This window comes from Triticum urartu, chromosome 2A (genome assembly GCF_056163025.1).
Source record: "Triticum urartu cultivar PI428250 chromosome 2A, HENAU_Tu73, whole genome shotgun sequence".
Classification (NCBI taxonomy): Eukaryota; Viridiplantae; Streptophyta; class Magnoliopsida; order Poales; family Poaceae; genus Triticum; species Triticum urartu.
Window position 1 is genome coordinate 516,425,040 of NC_141874.1, and position 15,063 is coordinate 516,440,102.

Sequence of the window (15,063 nt, forward strand, 5' to 3'; positions counted from 1 at the left end):
GGGAACGTGATTTTCTCACCAAACGTGATCCAGAGACTTGGACCCTACTGCAAGGGATGAAAGAGGAGGTCACGAAGGTGGGGGCGCCCCCCCTAGGGCGCGCCCCCTGCCTCGTGGGCCCCTCGGTGCTCCATCGACATACTCCTTCCTCCTATATATACACACGTACCCCCAAACAATCAGAGGAGGAGCCAAAAACCTAATTCCACCGCCGCAACTTTCTGTATCCACGAGATCCCATCTTGGGGCCTGTTCCGGAGCTCCGCCGGAAGAGGGCCGTCATCACGAAGGGCTTCTACATCATCCTAGCCCCTCTGATGAAGTGTGAGTAGTTTACCTCAGACCTTCGGGTCCATAGTTAGTAGCTAGATGGCTTCTTCTCTCTCTTTGAATCTCAATACAAAGTTCTCCCCCTCTCTCGTGGAGATCTATTCGATGTAATCTTCTTTTTGCAGTGTGTTTGTTGAGACCGATGAATTGTGGGTTTATGATCAAGTCTATCTATGAATAATATTTGAATCTTCTCTGAATTCTTTTATGCATGATTGGTTATCTTTGCAAGTCTCTTTGAACTATCCGTTTGGTTTGGCCAACTAGATTGGTAGTTCTTGCCATGGGAGAAGTGCTTAGCTTTGGGTTCGATCTTGCGATGTCCTTACCCAGTGACAGAAGGGGCAGCAAGGCACGTATTGAATCGTTGCCATCGAGGATAACAAGATGGGGTTTATTTCATATTGCATGAATTTATCTCTCTACATCATGTCATCTTGCTTAAGGTGTTACTCTGTTTTTAACTTAATACTCTAGATGCATGCTGGATAGCGATCGATGAGTGGAGTAATAGTAGTAGATGCAGAATCATTTCGGTCTACTTGTCACGGACGTGATGCCTATATACATGATCATGCCTAGATATTCTCATAACTATTCTCAATTATGTCAATTGCTCAACAGTAATTTGTTCACCCATCGTAGAATACTTATGCTCTTGAGAGAAGCCACTAGTGAAACCTATGGCCCCCGGGTCTATTCTCATCATATAAATCTCCATTACTTTAATCTTGCCTTGCTTTTTTACTTTGCTTTTTACTTTTTACTTTGCATCTTTATATCAAAAATACCAAAAATATTATATCTATCATATCTCACTCTCGTAAGTGACCGTGAAGGGCTTGACAATCCCTAATCGCGTTGGTTGCGAGTAGCTATCGCTTTGTGCAGGTACGAGGGACTTGAGCGTGGGCTCCTACTGGATTGATACCTTGGTTCTCAAAAACTGAGGGAAATACTTACGCTACTCTGCTGCATCATCCCTTCCTCTTCGGGGAAAACCAACGCAAGCTCAAGACGTAGCAAGAAGGATTTCTGGCGCCGTTGCCGGGGAGTCTACGCAAAAAGTCAATATACCAAGTACCCATCACAATCCCTATCTCTCGCATTACATTATTTGCCATTTTCCTCTCGTTTTCCTCTCCCCCCAATTCACCCTTGCTGTTTTATTCGCCCTCTCTCTCTATCCTCCCTCTCTATTTGCCTCTTTTTGCCCGTTTACTTTTGTTTGCTCGTGTGTTAGATTGCTTGTTTGTCGTGATGGCTCAAGATACTACCAAATTGTGTGACTTCACCAATACCAATAATAATGATTTCCTTAGCACTCCGATTGCTCCTCTTACCGATGCTGAATCTTGTGAAATTAATACTGCTTTTGTTGAATCTTGTTATGAAAGATCAATTCGCTAGCCTTCCTAGTGAAGATGCCGCTACTCATCTGAATAGCTTCGTTGATTTATGTGATATGCAAAAGAAAAAAGATGTCAATAATGATGTCGTTAAATTGAAGCTATTTCCTTTTTCGCTTAGAGATCGTGCTAAAGCTTGGTTTTCGTCTTTGCCTAAGAATAGTATTGATTCATGGAACAAGTGCAAAGATGCTTTTATCTCTAAGTATTTTCCTCCCACTAAGATCATCTCTCTTAGAAACGATATTATGAACTTTAAACAACTTGATCATGAACATGTTGCACAATCTTGGGAGAGAATGAAATTAATGATACGTAATTGCCCTACTCATGGTTTGAATTTGTGGATGATTATACAAAGTTTTTATGCCGGATTGAATTTTGCTTCTAGAAATCTTTTAGATTCGGCCGCGGGAGGCACTTTTATGGAAATCACTTTAGGAGATGGTACTAAACTCCTAGATAATATTATGGTTAATTATTCTCAATGGCATACTGAAAGAACTTCTAATAAAAAAGTGCATGAGATAGAAGAAATTAATGTGTTGAGTGGAAAGATGGATGAACTTATGAAATTATTTGCTACTAAGAGTGTTTCTTCTGATCCTAGTGATGTGACTTTGTCTACTTTGATTGAGAATTACAATGAATCTATGGATGTGAATTTTGTTGGTAGGAATAATTTTGGTAACAACGCTTATAGAGGGAATTTTAATCCTAGGACATATCCTAGTAATCCTTCTAATAATTATGGGAATTCTTACAACAACTCTTGTGGAAATTATAATAAGATGCCCTCTGATTTTGAATCTAATATTAAAGAATTTATTTCTTTGCAAAAGAATTTTAATGCTATGATTGAAGAAAAATTGCTTAAGATTGATGATTTGGCTAGGAACGTTGATAGAATTGCTCTTGATGTTGATGCTTTGAAACTTAGATCTATTCCACCTAAGCATGATATCAATGAGTCTCTAAAAGCCATGAGAATTTCAATTGATGAGTGTAAGGAAAGAACCGCTAGGATGCGTCCTTCCAAAGATGCCTTTATTAAAGCATGTTCTTCCAATACCTATGAAAATCAAGATGAAGATCTAAAAGTTATTGATGTGTCTCCTATTAAATCTTTATTTTGCAATATGAATCTTGATGAAACTGAATATGATCTTCCTTTACCTAGAAGACGTTCTAAAAATTCGAAGTGTTTAGATCTTAATGATGAAATTGATGAAAGTGGGATTGAAAGAAATAAAAATCTAGATGTTGCTAAACCCACTATATTGGATTTCAAGGAATTTAATTATGAAAGTTGCTCTTTAATTGATTGTATTTCCTTGTTGCAATCCGTGCTAAATTCTCCACATGTTTATAGTCGAAATAAAACCTTCATCGAACATATTGTTGATGCCTTGATGCAATCTTATGAAGAAAAACTTGAGTTGAAAGTTTCTATCCCTAGAAAACTCTATGATGAGTGGGAACCAACTATTAAAATTAAAATTAAAGATCATGAGTTTTATGCTTTGTGTGATTTTGGTGCTAGTGTCTCTACTATTCCCAAAACTTTGTGCGATTTACTAGATTTCCGTAATTTTGATGATTTCTCTCTAAACTTGCATCTTGCGGATTCCACTATTAAGAAACCTATGGGAAGAATTAATGATGTTCTTATTGTTGCAAATAGGAATTATGTGCCCGTAGATTTTATTGTTCTTGATATAGATTGCAATCCTTCTTACCCTATTATTCTTGGTAGACCTTTCCTTAGAACGGTTGGTGCGATTATTGATATGAAGGAAGGGAATATTAGATTTCAATTTCCATTAAAAAAAGGAATGGAACACTTTCCAAGAAATAAAATAAAATTACCATATGAAACTATCATGAGAGCCACTTATGGATTGCCTACCAAAGATGGCAATACCTAGATCTATCCTTGCTTGTTATGCCTAGCTAGGGGCGTTAAACGATAGCACTTGTTGGGAGGCAACCCAATTTTATTTTTATTCCTTGCTTTTTGATCCTGTTTAGTAATAAATAAATTATTTAACCTCTGTTTTGGTTGTGTTTTTTTGTTTTTGATTAGTGTTTGTGCCAAGTAGAATCGTTGGGAAGACTTGGGGAAAGTCTTGTTGAACTTGCTGTAAAAAACAGAAACTTTAGCGCTCACGAGAACTGCTGTCATTTTTATTTGAATACTGCTATTTAGTTAATTATTTTTGCATATGATTAATAGATAAATTACTCACGTCCAGCAATTTATTTTAGAATTTTTGGGGTTCCAGATCTTGCGCTAGCTACAAATTACTACAGACTGTTCTGTTTTTGACAGATTCTGTTTTTCGTGTGTTGTTTGCTTATTTCGATGAATCTATGGATAGTAAAATAGTTTATAATCCATAGAGAAGTTGGAATAAAGTAGGTTTAACAGCAATATAAATAAAGAATGAGTTCATTACAGTACCTTGAAGTGGTCTGTTGTTTTCTTTCGCTAACGGAGCTCACGAGTTTTCTATTTTAAGTTTTGTGTTGTGAAGTTTTCAAGTTTTGGGTGAATTCTTTTGATGGATCATGGAACAAGGAGTGGCAAGAGCCTAAGCTTGGGGATGCCCATGGCACTCAAAAAATAATCCAAGGACACCAAAAAGTCAAAGCTTGGGGATGCCCCGGAAGGCATCCCCTCTTTTCGTCCACTTCCATCGGTAATTTACTTGGAGCTATATTTTTATTCACCAACATGATATGTGTTTTGCTTGGAGCGTCTTGTATTATTTGTGTCTTTGTGTCTTAGTATGCCACAATAATCCTTGCTGTACACATCTTTTGAGAGAGCCATACATGAATTAAAATTTGATAGAATACTCTATGTGCTTCACTTATATCTTTTGAGCTAAGTAGTTTTGCTCTATGTGCTTCACTTATATCTTTTGAGCTAGATAATTTCGTTCTATGTGCTTCACTTATATCCTTTGAGCTAGATAATTTTGCTCTGTGTGCTTCACTTAAATCTTTTAGAGCACGGTGGTGGATTCGTTTTAAAGAAACTATTGATCTCTCATGCTTCACTTAAATTAATTTGAGAGTCTCTTAATAGCATGGTAATTCGCCTAATAATAATATGCTTGGTATTCAAGATTTGTGAAACTTCTTTTGAGTGTGTTGAATACTAAGAAAAGATTGAAGCATGATAATTGTTTTGAGATATGGAGGTGATAATATTAAAGTCATGCTAGTTGAGTAGTTGTGAATTTAAAGAATACTTGTGTTGAAGTTTGTGATTCCCGTAGCATGCACGTATGGTGAACCGTTATGTGATGAAGTCGGAGCATGATTTATTTATTTATTGTCTTCCTTATGAGTGGCGGTCGGGGATGAGCGATGGTCTTTTCCTACCAATCTATCCCCCTAGGATCATGCGTGTAATACTTTGCTTTGATAATTTCTAGATTTTTGCAATAAGTATATGAGTTCTTTATGACTAATGTTGAGTCCATGGATTATACGCACTCCCACCCTTCCACCCTTGCTAGCCTCTCTAATACCGCACAAATTTCGCCGGTATCATACACCTACCATATACCTTCCTCAAAACAGCCACCATACCTACCTATTATGGCATTTCCATAGCCATTCCGAGATATATTGCCATACAACTTTCCACCATCTAGTTCATCATGACACATCCATCATTGTCATATTGCTTAGCATGATCATGTAGTTGACATAGTATTTGTGGCAAAGCCACCATTCATAATTCTTTCATACTTGTCACTCTTGATTCATTGCATATCCCGGTACACCGCCGGAGGCATTCATATAGAGTCATAATTTTTTTAGTATCGAGTTGTAATCATTGAGTTGTAAATAAATAGAAGTGTGATGATCATCATTCAATAGAGCATTTTCCCAAAAAAAGAGAAAGGCCAAAGAAAAAAAGAAGGCCCAAAAAAGGGCAATGCTACTATCCTTTTTTCCACACTTGTGCTTCAAAGTAGCACCATGATATAGCGAGTATCATATATTGTGCTTCAAAGTAGCACCATGTTCTTCATATAGAGAGTCTCATATGTTGTCACTTTCATATACTAGTGGGAATTTTACGTTATAGAACTTGGCTTGTATATTCCAATGATGGGCTTCCTCAAATTGCCCTAGATCTTCGTGAGCAAGCAAGTTGGATGCACATCCACTAGTTTTTTTTGTTGAGCTTTCATACATTTATAGCTCTAGTGCATCCGTTGCATGGCGATCCCTACTCACTCACATTGATATCTATTGATGGGCATCTCCATAGCCCGTTGATACGCCTAGTTGATGTGAGACTATCTTCTCCTTTTTGTCTTCTCTACAACCACCATTCTATTCCACCTATAGTGCTATATCCATGGCTCACGCTCATGTATTGCGTGAAAATTGAAAAAGTTTTGAAAAAGTTAGAGTATGAAACAATTGCCTGGCTTGTCATCGGGGTTTTGCATGATTTAAATACTTTTTGTGGGGAAGATGGAGCATAGCCAGACTATATGATTTTTTAGGGATAACTTTCTTTGGCCATGTTATTTTGAGAAGACATAATTGCTTTGTTAGTATGCTTGAAGTATTATTATTTTTCTATGTCAATATAAACTTTTGTCTTGAATCTTTCTAATCTGAATATTCATACCACAATTAAGAAGATTTGCATTGAAATTATGCCAAGTAGCACTCCGCATCAAAAATTCTCTTTTTATCATTTACCTACTCGAGGACGAGCAGAAATTAAGCTTGGGGATGCCTGATACGTCTCCAACGTATCTATAATTTTTGATTGCTCCATGCTATATTATCTACTGTTTTGGACTATATTGGACTTTATTTTCCACTTTTATATTATTTTTGGGACTAACCTATTAACCGGAGGACCAGCCCAGAATTGATGTTTTTTGCCTATTTCAGTGTTTCGGATAAACATAATATCAAACGGAGTCCAAACGGAATAAAATCTTCGGGAACGTGATTTTCTCACCAAACGTGATCCAGGAGACTTGGACCCTACTGCAAGGGATCAAAGAGGAGGTCACGAGGGTGGAGGCGCGCCCCCTAGGGCGTGCCCCCTGCCTCGTGGGCCCCTCGGTGCTCCACCGACGTACTCCTTCCTCCTATATATACACACGTACCCTCAAACGATCAGAAGAGGAGCCAAAAACCTAATTCCACCGCCGCAACTTTCTGTATCCACGAGATCCCATCTTGGGGCCTGTTCCGGAGCTCCGCCGGAAGAGGGCCGTCATCACGCAGGGCTTCTACATCATCCTAGCCCCTCCGATGAAGTGTGAGTAGTTTACCTCAGACCTTCGGGTCCATAGTTAGTAGCTAGATGGCTTCTTCTCTCTCTTTGAATCTCAATACAAAGTTCTCCCCCTCTCTCGTGGAGATCTATTCAATGTAATCTTCTTTTTGCGGTGTGTTTATTGAGACCGATGAATTGTGGGTTTATGATCAAGTCTATCTATGAATAATATTTGAATCTTCTCTGAATTCTTTTATGCATGATTGGTTATCTTTGCAAGTCTCTTCGAATTATCCGTTTGGTTTGGCCAACTAGATTGGTAGTTCTTGCCATGGGAGAAGTGCTTAGCTTTGGGTTCGATCTTGCGGTGTCCTTACCCAGTGACAGAAGGGGCAGCAAGGCACGTATTGAATCGTTGCCATCGAGGATAACAAGATGGGGTTTATTTCATATTGCATGAATTTATCTCTCTACATCATGTCATCTTGCTTAAGGCGTTACTCTGTTTTTAACTTAATACTCTAGATGCATGCTGGATAGCGGTCGATGAGTGGAGTAATAGTAGTAGATGCAGAATCGTTTCGGTCTACTTGTCACGGACGTGATGCCTATATACATGATCATGCCTAGATATTCTCATAACTATGCTCAATTCTGTCAATTGCTCAACAGTAATTTGTTCACCCACCGTAGAATACTTATGCTCTTAAGAGAAGCCACTAGTGAAACCTATGGCCCCCGGGTCTATTCTCATCATATCAATCTCCATTACTTTAATCTTGCCTTGCTTTTTTACTTTGCTTTTACTTTTTACTTTGCATTTTTATATCAAAAATACTAAAAATATTATATCTATCAGATCTCACTCTCGTAAGTGACCGTGAAGGGCTTGACAACCCCTAATCGCGTTGGTTGCGAGTAGCTGTCGCTTTGTGCAGGTACGTGGGACTTGAGCGTGGGCTCCTACTAGATTGATACCTTGGTTCTCAAAAACTGAGGGAAATACTTACGCTACTCTGCTGCATCATTCCTTCCTCTTCGGGGAAAACCAACGCAAGCCCAATACGTAGCAGAGGCCAATGCTGAAGATGAAGACAACAATCAGCAAGGGAAAAATCTTTGCCCGGTTCATCCTCGGGTTGAAAATGAAGTCCAAATTAACAAGATCATCGACAGTATAAATGCACCTGGTCCTCTCACTCGTTCAAGAGCAACACAACTAGCAAACTTCTGTGGGCACTTTGCATTTGTCTCTATATCTAGACCCAAGAAAGTTGATGAGGCCTTCATGGAACCTGAATGGATTCAAGCTATGCAAGAAGAGCTTCAACAATTTGAGATCAATAATGTCTGGGAGCTAGTCAAACATCCTGATCCTCGCAAGTGCAATATCATTCGCACCAAATGGATCTATCGCAATAAACAAGATCATCTTGGTCACGTTGTCCAAAACAAACCCTCGTCTCGTTGTCCAAGGTTACACAAAAGTGGAAGGAATTGACTTTGATGAAACCTTTGTTCCTGTGGCTAGGCTTGAAGCCATTCGTATACTGCTAGCCTATGCTAACCACAACAACATTCTCCTGCACTAAATGGATGTGAAGAGTGCCTTCCTCAACGGCAAAATTGAAGAAGAAATGTATGTAGCTCAACCACCTGGTTTTGAAGATCCAAAGCGTCCTAATATGGTGTACAAGCTAAACAAGGCACGGTGCGGCCTCAAACAAGCACCTTGTGCTTGGTATGACACACTCAAAGACTTCCTGAAGAGCAAAGGCTTCAAACCTGGTTCTCTAGATCCCACTCTATTCACAAAGACATATGATGGTGAACCGTTTGTATGCCAAATCTATGTGGATGACATTATCTTCGGCTGCACTAGTAAGAGATACAGTGATGAGTTTGGGCATATGATACAAGAGCAATATCAGATGTCCATGATGGGAGAGCTGAAATTCTTTCTTGGTCTTCAAATCCGTCAACAGAGAAATGGCATCTTCATATCACAAGAGAAATACCTTAAAGATTGTCTGGAGAAGTTTGGAATGCAAGACTACAAAGGGTACACGACGCCAATGCCAACCAAAGGCCAATTGGGCCCCGACGACAATGGTAAAGAGTTCGATCAAAAGGTATACTGCTCCATGATTGGTTCTTTTTTATACTTATGTGCATCTAGGCCAGATATAATTCTTAGCGTTTGCATGTGTGCCCGATTTCAAGCGGCACCAAAGGAATCGCATCACCTCGCGGTGAAGCGAATATTTCAATATTTGGCTCACACCCCAACGCTCGGATTATGGTATCCAAAGGGCTCAGAGTTTGATCTAGTTGGATTCTCAGATGCTGATTATGTTGGTGACAAGGTTGACCGCAAGTCCACATCAGGCACATGTCATTTTCTTGGACGATCTCTTATCTGTTGGTCTTCGAAGAAGCAGAACTGTGTATCACTATCCATTGCTGAATCTGAATACATTGTTACTAGATCTTGCTGTGCTCAATTTCTCAGGATGAAGCAAACCCTCAAGAATTATGGCATCAACATAAAGCATGTGCCCCTCTACTATGACAATGAAAGTGTCATCAAGATTGCTCACAATTCAGTTCAGCACTCGAAGACAAAGCACATTCAGATCTGTCATCATTTTCTCAGAGATCATGTGTTGAAGGAAGACATTGATATCATTCACATCAACACTGAAGAACAATTGGCAGATATCTTCACAAACCCCTTGGATGAGAAAAGGTTTTGCAAGCTGCGGTGTGAGCTAAATATCTTAGAAGCCTTGAATTTCCTGTGAATGGACACACATTGTAACGCTTATGCATATTGATGACTTAGGTGCGCAACACATGAAGTAATGTATATCTTCAATTCATGAAGACTTACCCTCTGAGTGTGAATACATTAATGTGGAATTTGACTTCGAAGCGTCACGATAATTGTGCGTCTTGTCTGGATCTAATATTTCCTATATAGTGGGTAACGCCACCATTACATTTTCTTAAAGATTTTGGTCTCATAATTGCATTATCTTCATATTTGGTTTGTCTTCAACATTGATTTATCATCAAGGTTTATCTTTGTAATGTTGTTTTGGTCTTGGCTGGGCTATTCTGTTACCCCCGGCCCTATATCTACGCGCGTCACACAATTTCAATTCCACGATGTGGTTGGAAAAGAGAAAAAGCCACCGCCGCCGCTTCCTTCCCCCACGCCGGCGGCCTCTATCCTTCCCCGATGCCGGCCGCCTCCCTCCACCACGCATCGCCGTCCTCCTTCCCCGACACCGACCGGCTCCCTCCACCACGCGCCGCCGTCCTCTCCTTCCCTGCCGCCGGCCGCCACCCTCCTCCTTCCTCAGCGCCCGCTGCCTCCCTCCACTACGCGTCGCTCCTCCTTCCCCGGCGCCGGCCGCCTCCCTCCCCCATCGCGCCGCCAACCCGGGCACCCGGACCCCCACCGTGCCGGTGACCCGGCCACCCAGTCACCCACCGTGCTGCCGCCCCGGCCACACGGCCCCCATCGCGCCGCCACCCCAGCCACCCGGCCCCCATCGCGCTGCCTCCCTGGCCACCCGACCCCTCATCGCGCTGCTGCCCCGGCAACCGGATCCTTACTACGCCTCGTTACCCCCGCCACCCGGCCCAGCGTCGCTCCATGTTATCTCCTTCGTGATCCTGGATGTTCTGCTACAGTCCTACTGTGACATCCGCCGTGGGCCACTACTACATCAAATATCCGAGTGAGTTGTAGTACAACTTGAGCTAGACGAGAGGGTGATAAATTTAAGAAGAATCAGGGACGTATGCGTGTTGTGTCATTGATCTTTCTCTGAACAATGCTTTCTCTGCCATGGACAGATGCCTTCTCTGTAGATAAGGGCATATGACACTCTGTGCTCTGAAGGTGCTTGTTGATATGCCAATGAGAACATATACATTTTTCTGCAGGTTTTCTTGTTAATTTATGAGGGATACCACAAGTACTATTTTTACAGAAGTTGAACTAGGATATGAAGTTTGATGGATGTGGAGGTTCTTTTGACCTTGAATTTTATAAGAGTTCAGCTTTTACTTGACTTTCAGTTCAAAATTTGCATTCTTGTCAGTACATCAACTTTAATGTGTAGAACATCAAGGAAATCTTGAAAATTATATGTGCACTCTATGTATTTTTCTTATGCTTACAAGTATTCTGCACTCATACCGTTATGCATACGTTCAGGTCGCGTGTTGAGTTTCAGATATAGGCAATTGAATTAGAGCACCAAGCTCTCACCCATGTAATTTGTAGGGAAAACATAATAAGTTCTAAGAAAATAAATATAGAAGTTCATATTTCGAAACAAATGAAGTATTTGGGAACCAAATGAAGTATTTCAAAGTACAGAACTTCTATTTAGGTTTCTTTTGTGTACTTCTAATGTTACTGTGCATGAACATGTCGTTATTTTTACACGTTTTCCATGATTATGGTCATTTCGACCTTGACAAATTTCATTTGCTTTTTTCCGTTCATCTTACAGGTCGAAGGAGCTCCCTTCAGTTCAATGGATTCAACAAAATAATCCATGCTGCCTACTAGAACTTGCATGTGTGCTGTGGCGTGTGTGCTGGTGCATGCCTGGTGGCTGATGCGGCGTGCGAGCATGTACATAAATTGAACTGAATTATCTCCAGTAAGTGAACTCAATGATCTCCTTTATCTGAACTACCGGGGAGATGCATCATGTACAAAAAAAGGTAGGATCTTGAGGTGTTGCTGCTACTTCTTTCTTCTCATGCCCTACTGTTGCTCCGTTCGATTCCATGCTACTTATATGAAAATAATTGATGGTCTAGGTACTTGTTGAAATGCTTATGAGAACCAATTTTTGTTGTTTGGTATTTTTGATGTTAGTGAAAAATACGAAATCCTTTTACTGCCCTCTTTCTTGTCTCACTCATTCATATTATTATATGTACACAAACCCATGTCATCCTGAACTTGTTATTATTATTACCGGTGCCACAAACTAGTGTCTTGTTTTGCTAATGCCGATCCCTCAGTCGCTGCCGTCTGCGCCCCACATCCCCGTGCCACCCGTCGTAGGCTCCTGCTATGCAGAGATCCAACGAAGATCTTTTTTGGTTAATTTTTGGTCAGCTAATATTTCGGTGACGTGCTCAGTTCAGTTTCTTAATTTACTTCAGTGCAATTTCTTATTTTTGGTTCAATTCAAATTCTTATTTCAGCTTAGCAAGAAGAATATCTTGCTGTAACTTGTCTCGGCTTTATTAGTATCCTACTTTCCTACAAAAGCGAAAGCATAATGTTGTTTCACGTCATAAGGTTTTCTCTGAAACATAGGGGGCCTAAGATAATGAAGCAATATAAACTCTATTGTATCATCAAGATCTTATCATGATACTTATTTGAATAATTCATCCATTTTGTTGGGGTTGAACCTACCGGTTCTAGTGTTCAAATTTATTGAGCTTCTGACTTCAAATTCTGAACATCTTATGTTACTTGTGCATACAAGGGGGAAACTGATTCTGAACATCTATCGAGGCTCCTTGCTAGATATCGGCGTTAGAGGGGAATAGACACCGTCATTGCCCCGCGCCCATAGACTTCTCTTCTACAATGCAAGGTTCATGTTCCTCTTAAACATTCACACGAAAAAGAATAGAGCTACTCCGTATACATTGTGCGTCGGTGTCAGAACATGTTATACTAATTAGTAAGTTCAGGAACTATGTTCCAAACTGATCTTAGACAAGGAGACAGGGATATAGTGATAGAGCGTTGTGTTGTGTGCTGTTAGTTCAGAAAAGTTCAGGGAAAAAAGCAGATACTCGTCATGGGTTATGAAGTAGATAGAGTACATAAGATGGCTACCATGGTCTATGAAGTACAGGCAAAAAGGTGCCACCCGCCGTCGGCGCTCTCTTGTCGTGACGTACAGGACAAGCAACGTGACTAAGTGAGAAGGGTCAGCATTAGTGGGAGCAGGGTATGGATGAGGAAGGAGCAGCAGTATCTTCACTGCCGCTGCTGATTCATTTCCATCCCTCTCTCACATGTGAAGGTGAGCTTCATAATAGAGTAGCTAGACCTATCCGCCTTTCGTTTTCTGAATTTTGCTCGGAGCTAGTAGTACCTAAAAGGAGGAAGCTGGCAACTCCGTTTACCTAAACATGTATAGCACGTGTCATGCTACAGAAATTTGTTGGAGCTGGATGAGACTTTTGCCGTTCCCCTTGTATTCCTTAATATAGTCAGTTCACGTTTTAAAATCCTGTAAGGTTAGATATATTACCTAAAAAAGTTTAAAAGTAAAAATTCTGTAAGTTTAGTGCGTGCGCGCCTAAAATTCTGAGCTTCTTGTCCAGTTATACTAGTACTGATGAATATCGAGTTGATTGAAAATGTAGTTGATTCCTGAGACCCTTGCTAGTCCTTCTATATACAGAAAAAAATCATTGTGAGAAGAGAAAAATGTTGCTCTAGTTAGTTCCTCTTGCAGCTATATCATGTACAAGCTCTTGTAGATACAACATGTATAGGCTCTCGTTATTATATGCCTATATCAGCACTTATTGTTTATGTAACTAAATTATGTGTAATTTCTTCCTGTTCAAGCATGTTTATATGCCTAGCTATCCCATGTGCTTGTGGTTGTTTTTTCTTGAATATATATTGACGGTCCAGGCCTCCCTCCATCTCGCACCGCCGAGCGGCCTCACCCCATCTAGCAAAATGGTTTTTGCCAGAATCTAGATGATATTTAATGCAGATACCATAGTTTCACCCTATTTTTTGTTCTAATTATTGCTGCATACCTCTTTAAAAGAATGTTCCGTAAATGTTTGTGAACATTGCTTGTAGGTATTCATGTGGAATTTAAAATAATGACTGTTCTTGTAGGACGTTTGAAGATTATCATGGAGCAAGTTCAAGAGATTAGTTTCATGAAAATAAATGTGATCTTTTGGGATTTCGCATGATCCATAGCCATCGGTGGCAACAGGCGAGCAGTTCGAGGCCTCCTGCATGAGTCGCCCATTGTCTTCTATGCGTGAGCTTGTTGTCTCTACACATCTAGCATCAGAGTATCTCCTCCCCTTGCCGCACACACATGACGGGCGGTTGAGCTACTGTTGTTTGTGATTACTGGTCATGACTCTTACGTTGTCATTGGACAGAGAATTTTTTCTGTACTCTGTATTTGCAGGACATTTAGCAAAATATTGTTGTGTTCTGAGTATTCTGATGTAGGCGAAAATGGTGAACATTTAAATATCAACCCGAATTAAATGAAACTGAGAAGTTTTACTTTCAGTAAATGGGTGAACCTAGGAGGTGTTTGTTTCGCGTCTTTTTGTCCGTTATCTGATTACAACGGGATCTAATACCGTTAAACATGTTTGGTTTACTTGGCCCGTAATCGATTACCCTGGAAACGAATACCAGTGCCGTGCAAGGCCCATTCCGCCATGACCCACCGGTAACGATTGGCGTTACCGGTCCCTCGTCCCTTCCTGGATCACCTTGCCTTCCTCCCCTAATCTCAAACCTGGCGAGCACGCCCATATGGAACCCCCCGCCATCATGCTGTCGCCGGTGAAGCCGTGCACGGCACCATTGCACGCTTCCTAGTCAGCTTCTCGCCCTGGTCCGCCGCGGCCACGTTAGCTCCTGCGTGTTCTCGGGCAGCCGGAAGCTCCTGCGTGTTCTCAGGCAGCCGGAACGACGGTGCCGGCGTGGTGGCCGAGGGCGACGGTGATGGAATGTCGCCCTTCTGCCACGGCGTTGGCAGATTTTTTTTTCTCGCCTCACGATGCTCTTGATTGAGGTGGGCGCCATGGCTGCTCTCCATGGAAAGTTCTGATCATCCAGACCATCGGAGCAACGAAGGCAACATGCGGCGGCATAATTCCATTTTCTGAGATCGTGATTCCATTCCCTGAGATCAACCAAACACGTTTTCATTTGACCGCATTCCATTTACGTTAACAGCGTAAGTTGATACAGATTATGTTTGCGTTTACAGCGCCGAACCA

General features: G+C 41.0%; 1 non-coding gene across 3 annotated transcripts; it reads left to right on the plus strand.

Moving 5' to 3' along the window:
- Nucleotides 1-10,155: 10,155 nt before the first annotated feature.
- On the plus strand, nt 10,156-14,173 carry LOC125538374 (uncharacterized). Of its 3 annotated transcripts, none has more exons than XR_015616834.1 (4): nt 10,156-10,757; nt 10,876-10,965; nt 11,541-13,088; nt 13,928-14,173. It is a non-coding gene; the product is annotated as an uncharacterized LOC125538374 (transcript). The 3 variants fall into 3 exon arrangements; XR_007296337.2 differs by having other exon boundaries at nt 10,876-10,921; XR_007296336.2 differs by lacking the exon at nt 10,876-10,965 and having other exon boundaries at nt 10,158-10,757.
- Nucleotides 14,174-15,063: the final 890 nt, after the last annotated feature.